The 7732-nt window shown below is 48.6% G+C and overlaps 1 non-coding gene across 1 annotated transcript; it reads right to left on the bottom strand.

Annotated features, from left to right (window-relative positions):
- Positions 1-2696: 2696 nt before the first annotated feature.
- Positions 2697-2841, bottom strand: LOC139177851 (small nucleolar RNA SNORA1). The gene has a single exon (XR_011562317.1). It is a non-coding gene; the product is annotated as a small nucleolar RNA SNORA1 (small nucleolar RNA).
- Between the last annotated feature and the right edge of the window lie 4891 nt (positions 2842-7732).

Raw genomic sequence — 7732 nt, 5'->3', positions numbered from 1 at the left:
GTCGCTTCAGTCGTGTCCAACTCTGTGCGACCCCATAGACGGCGGCCCACCAGGCTCCCCCGTCCCTGGGATTCTCCAGGCAAGAACACTGGAGTGGGTTGCCATTTCCTTCTCCAAAAGGGAAAAGTGAAAGTGAAGTCGCTCAGTCATGTCCGACTCTTCTCGACCCCATGGTCTGCAGCCTACCAGGCTCCTCCATCCATGGGATTTTCCAGGCAAGAGTACTGGAGTGGGGTGCCATTGCCTTCTCCAAAAGGGGGAAATGGTCCATTATATATATGTATATGTGCATATGTGTATGTATGTGCGCTTCCCTCTTGGTGCAGATGGTAAAGACTGCCTGCAATGCAGGAGACCCTGGTTTGATCCCTGGGTCAGGGAAGATCCTCTGGAAAAGGTAATGGCAACCCACTCCAATATTCTTGCCTGGAGAATCCCATGGACTGAGGAGCTGGCAGGCTACAGTCCATGGGGTCCCAAAGAGTCCAACATGACTAAGCGACTAAGAATGCATACGTGCATATATGTATATGCATACATATAAAATATATTACGAAGGAGAAAATGTGGTTCTTTCAGGGAGTCACATGTTCCTGGCTTTTGGTCCTAACTGAAGCTTCTCAGGTGCTCTGTTGGATACTGTTCCCAGCTTCCCTTCTGCCACAGTTCATATGCTTGACAGGCTCCTCTTACTCCAGCCTCAACTACAGCATAAATGAGCCATTGCTGGCACCTCTGGGGGGATCCCACCTACCCATTTCTCTCTCATTCAGGGACCCCAGAAAGGAAGGCTGAGGTGGGGTGGTTAAGTCCTGAACTGTGCAGAAGGGCAGTTTTTGTAGCCATTCCTGACAAAGTTAAGAGTTGGATGGAAAAGACTAACCCTCAGGGGCAGTGTGCAGGTGATGGGGGTGAGGAGGTAGGTATGGAAGGGGGTTGGGAGGGTGGGGGTCTGCCCTAGCTTGACTGGATCCAAGGCTAGAGGCACAGGTCCCTAGAGGTGTGACCCTTAAACCAAGGGTCCTCTCTGGACTGCCCCATGGTTTTCTGAGCAGCACTGGATCCAGTAGAGGCCAGTCCTGGGGGCCGGGCCCAGCCGTTTGCCTTTCAAGAAACTTCCTAGGTGATTCTGAGGTCTTGCTTGGATGGAAAGCACCACTTTCCCAATAACGCTTCTTTTAGCATGGTTCTGTGTAGGAACAAATGGTTTGAGGCTGTGCTTACATTCTCTACCACTGGGCCCGAAGGGAGAAAGCTGTGAGCCGAGGAAGGTGTATGCAGGTAATGCATCTGTATCTAAGGGGTTAAGGAGAATTCACCAAGAAGGGGTAAAACCCCCTACTTGTGCATGTGTTGTGTTCTAGATTACAGAACTGATACATGTACCTTATAAAACTGCAAATAAATATAGAAATACATATGGTTAAAAAATTCCTTCCCCGTCTCATTCCACATACCCCTTAGAAGCGTGTTAGCAGTTTGGGATGAATTCTTCCAAATCTATCAAGAGCTCTCTACAGTGGGTTCCCACACAGTTGTCGCTCAGTCGTATCCGACTTTGTGACCCCATGGGCTGCAGCACACCAGGTCTGCCTGTCCCTCACCATCTCCCGAAATTTGCCCAAGTTCATGTCCATCGTATCAGTGATGCTGTCCAGCCATCTCATCTTCTGACGCCCTCTTCTCCTGCCCTCAATCTTTCCCAGCATTAGGGACTTTTCCAATGAGTTCAAAAGCTGACTCCTTCCCCCCTTACCACTTTTATTTATTTTTCAATTTATTATTTTTAAAAAGCCTGTGTCCTCTTCACCCCCGTCTACTTCCTTCAACAAATACTTATTTTGAATCTCCCCTGGTGCCAGGCAGTGTTGAAATGCTGGGGACACAGTATCCCTGCCTTCAGGGCACTTGGGTCTCCTCAGTGGGGACAGACAGTGGGAAGTAAGGGTGTTCAGGGAATTTAAGGTAATGATTCTGTTGAAGAAAGAAAGTGACTGCTGGGGGTGTGTCTTTGCTGGTTAACACAGGTTGGTCAGGGAGGTCTCTTCTTGGAGCAGCCTTTGAGTTGAGAGGAGACAAAGTCTGGGGTCGGGGAGTGTGCCAGGTAGAGGAAGTAAAGTAGGAAAAAGTTTGTAGTGTTGAGCAGGAGGAGGTCAGGGAGTGGAGCAGGGCTGGGGGAGAGAGAGAAGTAGAAAGTGGGTCAGAGGAGTCAGCCAGGCCTGAGGCCTTTAGGTGGGTTTTTGGTTTGTTTGTTTGTTTTTTTAAGTGTAAAGAGTTTTTTTTTTCTTTTTTTTGAATTGTGTATAACATAGGCAAAATTTATCTAAGTCAATAAAATTTTAATGAATTTTGCATTCCTTAAAATTCCACTGATTCTTTCCACTGCTAATCACCTTGGTTCCTCCACAGTCATAATCTTCAAAATAAGATAGCTCAAAAAGTTTTGCTCAATCCACAGCTGTTATTTAAGTCAGCCCATAATTCTTTTAGTTGAGCCTCTTTGAGCACCAGTGGAATATGGACACACTTAAAAATTCCCCACCTGTAATCTTTGGGATCCAATTTCCTCAAGCAATTTACTTTAAGACTCTAGAAGTTAAATGTAGCAAGTAGGTTGCTATTTATTCCTTCATCTTTCCTAATATTGAAAAGCCTTGTTATATCCAATTTTTACTCATGAGCCTAGCAAAAAAAAAAAAGTTAACAGGTCTCACTGTCACCACTGCAATAAAATTACAGTGATGGAGGCAAAACCTGTGTTCTCCATGTAGTCACATTAACATCACGTGGATGTTATAAACGCTGCGAAAAGTCCCCTTGGAGGGCGGTTAAGATGGGAGTGGCCAGGTTGCCCAGGGTCCTGGTGGAGAAGGTACGATAGGGGGCAGTAGAGAGCCAGGGAGGAGGTGGTCATGAGTTTCAGATGAGAGATGCGGTGTCACTCACTGGCCAAAGAGCTTCACTTCTCTGGGTCTTGGTTTCCCTAGCTGTTAAATGGCAACAGTAACCACCTGGTTGGATTCTTGCGAGGAATAAAGGGAAAAAACACATAAAACCGTTGGCACACTGCCTGGTCAAAGGATGGTTGCTCTTGGCCTCTTGATCTATTCTCTGTTACTGAGTAAAATGGAAAGTTAAATAAACTTGGAAGCATTTGGAGTTTTAAAATTTCCTAAAAATTTCACCCTCTAAATCGAAGTAGGAAGGAGGAGTCCCAGAGAAGTCCTGGGTCACAGGGTCCTGGCTGTCCCAGCACAAAAGACAGTGGAGCCAGGGCCAGGACCACCCATGGGAGGGGGAGGGCGTGGGGCAGGTGCGCTCTCACTCTGTCCCAGGGAGGGGATGCTGTAGCCCTTGGGTGGGCTTATCAGGTCACATTTTAAACTCCTGGCACTGAGCTCTTCCAGCCCAAGTGCATCTCCCCAGCCTCTCCTGTCCGCTCCACTCAAGGCCAAGTCAGCCTTGGCTAGACCCGGGGAACCACAGGTCACCCTCTTTGGAAGGTCGGCACTGAGCCTCCTCTGTGCCCCTCTGGCTGTTTGTCATCACCTCTTCTATTGGGGTGCTGGGTATGTGACTCTGCAGCCTGCAGGGTGATGAGAGGCGGCTGCAGTTCCAACCTTCTGTGTCCGGGGTCCACTCCAAATGCCAGGTTGAAAGCACTGAGAGTGCTGAGACACCTGGGTGTCAGAGAGACACCCCAGGACCCCAGCTCTGTCCCAGGGAAGTTGCTCACACCCTCTGGGATTTGGGGAAAGACACGCCGTGCTCTGCTGACCAGCCTTCCCCTCTGAGGCTCTGAGATAATGCAACTCTTGGCTGTCCTGCTAATAACAGTGATAAAAATTGTGTGCACAGAGCACATGGTATGTGCCACTGTGCTAAGGGCTTTCCACTCATGAGCGTATTTAACCTTGACCTGACTCTCAGGTGGGCATTAAAGCACTTTCCACATAAAATGAACTCAGATCCATCTTGACAGTGGCCTCCATGTTCTTTCTGCTGCATTAGTTTTCCATCCCCTTTACATCCTTCCTAGGGACCTCTGGCCATCATAGCCTTCCTTCCCAGTGTCCACACACACCCTGTCCCCGCCAACCCTTTCTTCGTCCTCCGGCTGCCCAGGGTTCTGCCTCCAGCTGCCAGAAAAGCACTTCCCTCTTCCTGACTCACCCTGATAGGAGGCCCAGTCCCCTTTCTCCTTGACCATCTTTAATCTGGCACTTGGGTTCCCCAGATCTGGCCCTGAAGGTCATCCGCACTTCCTGGGGCTCTTTCTTCTGCTTCTCCCCACAGGAGGAAACTCCATCCTGGGCTGCTTTCTTTACTCTGTGCCCTCATCACAGGGCAGTACCCAGGACTCTGGCTTTATCATCACTAGAAATCTCTGGTCTCCACAGGTCCACTCAGTCCTCTGCAAACTTTTGTCCGGGTTACTTTCCCTCTCTGGCCTCAATCCTCACACTTTCTCACTGGGACCAGATCAGCGGCCTCCTGGCTGAGCTCTTTGCCTCTCGGGGGGGCATCTCTGACCCGTTGGCCACCCCAAAGCCAGGGCCATTGCTCAGTTTACAGCTCTGACCTCACCACTACCCTACCTGCAGCTCCTCATGGGCTCCTGTGCGTGCGTGTGTACATGCTAACTCACTTGAGTCATGTCTGACTCTTTGTGACCCCAGGGACTGTAGCCTGCCAGGCTCCTCCTCCCATGGGGATTTCCCAGGCAAGAATACTAGAGTGGGTTGACATGTCACGGGCCGCTGTAGTCAGTCTTTAACTTTGTTGTTCAGGCGCCAACATGGGTAAAATGCTTTCAGGTGAATGTCCCCCAGTGTATATTCACTCATCTGATAATTCTGGCCATTCTGTGGCAGCCAGCCTTCAAGATGGCCCCCGAGTATTCTCACCCCCCTGGCATTCACACTCTTGTGTGGTTCCCCTCTGCACTGAGGAACCATCAGGACATTGTGGAGATGATGGAGCATTACTTCTGAGGCTGGGTCATAGAAGAAATTTCAGCCTCCACTTTGTGCTCTCGGATCATTTGCTCTGGGGGGAGCCAGCTGCCATGTTGTGAGGGCGCTCAAGCACTCCTGTGGAGGGACCTCCTGCCAACAGTCAGCACTCACCTGCCAGTCCTGTGGGTCTCCTTGGAAGCTGGTCCTGCAGTCTCGATCAAGTCTTCAAACAAATGAAGCACTGAATGACATCCGACTGCAACCTCATAAGAGACTCTGAGCTAGAACCAACTGGTTAAGCTGCACCTAGGTTCCTGACCCCAGAAACTGAGATGATAAATATTCCTTGTTTTAAATTGCTCAGGTTTTGAGGGATCATTTTACAGCAATAGATCACTAATACACATATACTACTGTACAAGTCTATTATGTACATTATAATGCATATCCCCAAGTAGACATCTAAAGAAAAGAGATAAAAACATATATAAAGTTTTTTTTTTTTTTTTGGCAGGACCATACAACTTTTGAGACTTTAGTCCTCCAACCAGGGATTGAGTCCAGGCCCTCAGCAGTGAAAGCATGGGGTCCTAACCCTTGGGCTGGCAGGAAATTCCCTAAATGTTCTTGCCAGCCTCTTAGTGGATGATCTTGTGACCCCCTTGGGGCGCATGTCCTCCCAGTCAGGAGACCTCTGTGCTCCTGAATGACATTCAAGCTGCTTTCCCCTGAGATTCAAGGCTCTCCTCAGGGCGGCCCAAGCCACCCCTCTGGCCGTTTATCCCACTGAAGAGAAACTTGCTTATTACAACTGATAAAATCCTTCCTGTTCTTTCAGGCCAGCTTCACAGACCTCCTCTAGGGAGCCTTTCTCGACCACCCTGGAGGTGGGATTCCCTGTTTTGGAGCCCAGGCTCTCTGAATTGCTCTCTGCAGGTGCTCGGAATCCTGAGGGGAAGAGTACTCAGAGAGAACAGGGTTGCTCTGCATAATGAGGCGGAGTCCTAAAAGTGGCTCGGACATTCCATGCTGTCCTCCCCAGCACCTGTGAGCATGCTGCCGGCGCTCTCTCAATCATTATGTTGTAGGTAGTGAAACTTACAGATGGCCATACATATTGTACAGGGGGCTGACCTCTAATTCAGCATCCAGTGTATTGTGTCCTTCATCTGGCTTTCTTCAAAGTGTTTTATCACCTCTGACTCCCTTTTATTTTTTTCAATTAAAAAAAAATTTTTTTTAATTCAAAAGATCTTTTTTTGGCTGTACCTCACAGGATCTTAGTTCCCTGGCCAGGGATTGAACCTGCACCCCCTGCATTGGAAGCATGGAGTCTTAATGACTGGACCACCGGGGAAGTCCCTTGGACTCCCATTCTTAAGTTTTTGTGTATGTTGTATACACGGCTGACCTTAGGACAGGAAGATTCTCCAGGTGGGCCTAATCTAATCCCACGAGCACAGGGGGAATCAGAGAAATCTGGAGTTCCAAGAGGATACCAGGCACTGTTGCTGACTTTGCAGATGGAGGGGTCATGTGATGAGGAAGGCAGGTGGCCTTGAGGAACAGAGGGTGGCCCCTGGCTGCCAGTCAGCAAGGAGACGGGGTCCTCAGTTCTATAGCTGTGAGGAACTGGATTCTGTCAACAACTGGAATGTATTTGAGAGTAGATTCTTCTTCTCCTTTGCCTCCAGAAATGAATACGGTCCTGCCAGTACCTCTATCTCAGCTTCATGAGACCCTGAGCTGGGAACTCAGCTGGGGTTCCTCTTGGACTTCTGCCCTACAGAGCTGTGAGCTAATAAATGGGTGTCATTTCAAGCCACTACGTTTGGGGTGCGATAGAAAATGAACACATGAAGCTCTGTCTCTGAAGACCTTGCAAAGTATATATTTTCTCTCTCTTTTTTTTGACTGTGCTACACAGCTTACGGGATCTTAGTTCCCCAATCAGGGATCAAACCCTTGCCGCGGCAATGAAAGCACAGAGTCCTAACCGCTGGACCACCAGAGAATTCCCAAGGTATATATTCTTAACGGGACAGAGGTAAAGCGCTCTCAGGGTGCATGTGTCTGCCGCCATGTGGCATTGTTTTGTTTTTAGCTACTTCTTGGTTTCTCAGGGTTATCTCTGGTCTCAGAGAGCTGGCTTGTAAGTCAGCCACTGGTGTTTCATGTTGTTTATCTGGCTTTCCTCATGGTGTTTCATCACCTCTGGCTCTCACCCTAAAGTTGTTTGACTTTGGGGTGTTTTTCGTTACTGGTTCACAGACTGCTCCCTAAGCAATGGCTTTGGGAACATGGTTATAGGGTAGAACCAGCTTGTAAGAACATCTTATTCCAGTATAATATGCAAATAGAAGAATGCACAGATCTTCCGTGTATGGGTTTCAGCAGTTTTACAAACTTGCAGCCTTGCAGCCCGCATGCAGATCAAGCAGTGGGACATTTCCATCCCCCAGAAACTCCTTCCAATCCTCACTCCTATAAGGGTGACTGCTATTCTGACCAAAACAGCGTAGGTTTGTTTGCCTGAATAAACCAGATTGTAACTGATAATACCAGAGCAAGCCAAATCAATAGCCCAGTAGTCACCAAAATTACTGGCCACAGTCCCAGTGCATGCAAACAATGTGAGGCTTTTCAAGACACAAACGAGGGTGCAGCCAGGACTTATTTTATGCGAGGCGCGTGTTCCTGAATATCTCACATAATGTAAACTCTTCTAACTCGGGGGGTCTAGTTTTCTCACTGAAGTATCCATAACATAGGAT

Source organism: Bos indicus, chromosome 19, assembly GCF_029378745.1.
Source record: "Bos indicus isolate NIAB-ARS_2022 breed Sahiwal x Tharparkar chromosome 19, NIAB-ARS_B.indTharparkar_mat_pri_1.0, whole genome shotgun sequence".
NCBI lineage: Eukaryota > Metazoa > Chordata > Mammalia > Artiodactyla > Bovidae > Bos > Bos indicus.
The sequence above is the reverse complement of the archived record's forward strand: the minus strand, read 5'-3'. Positions and strand labels throughout refer to the sequence as shown.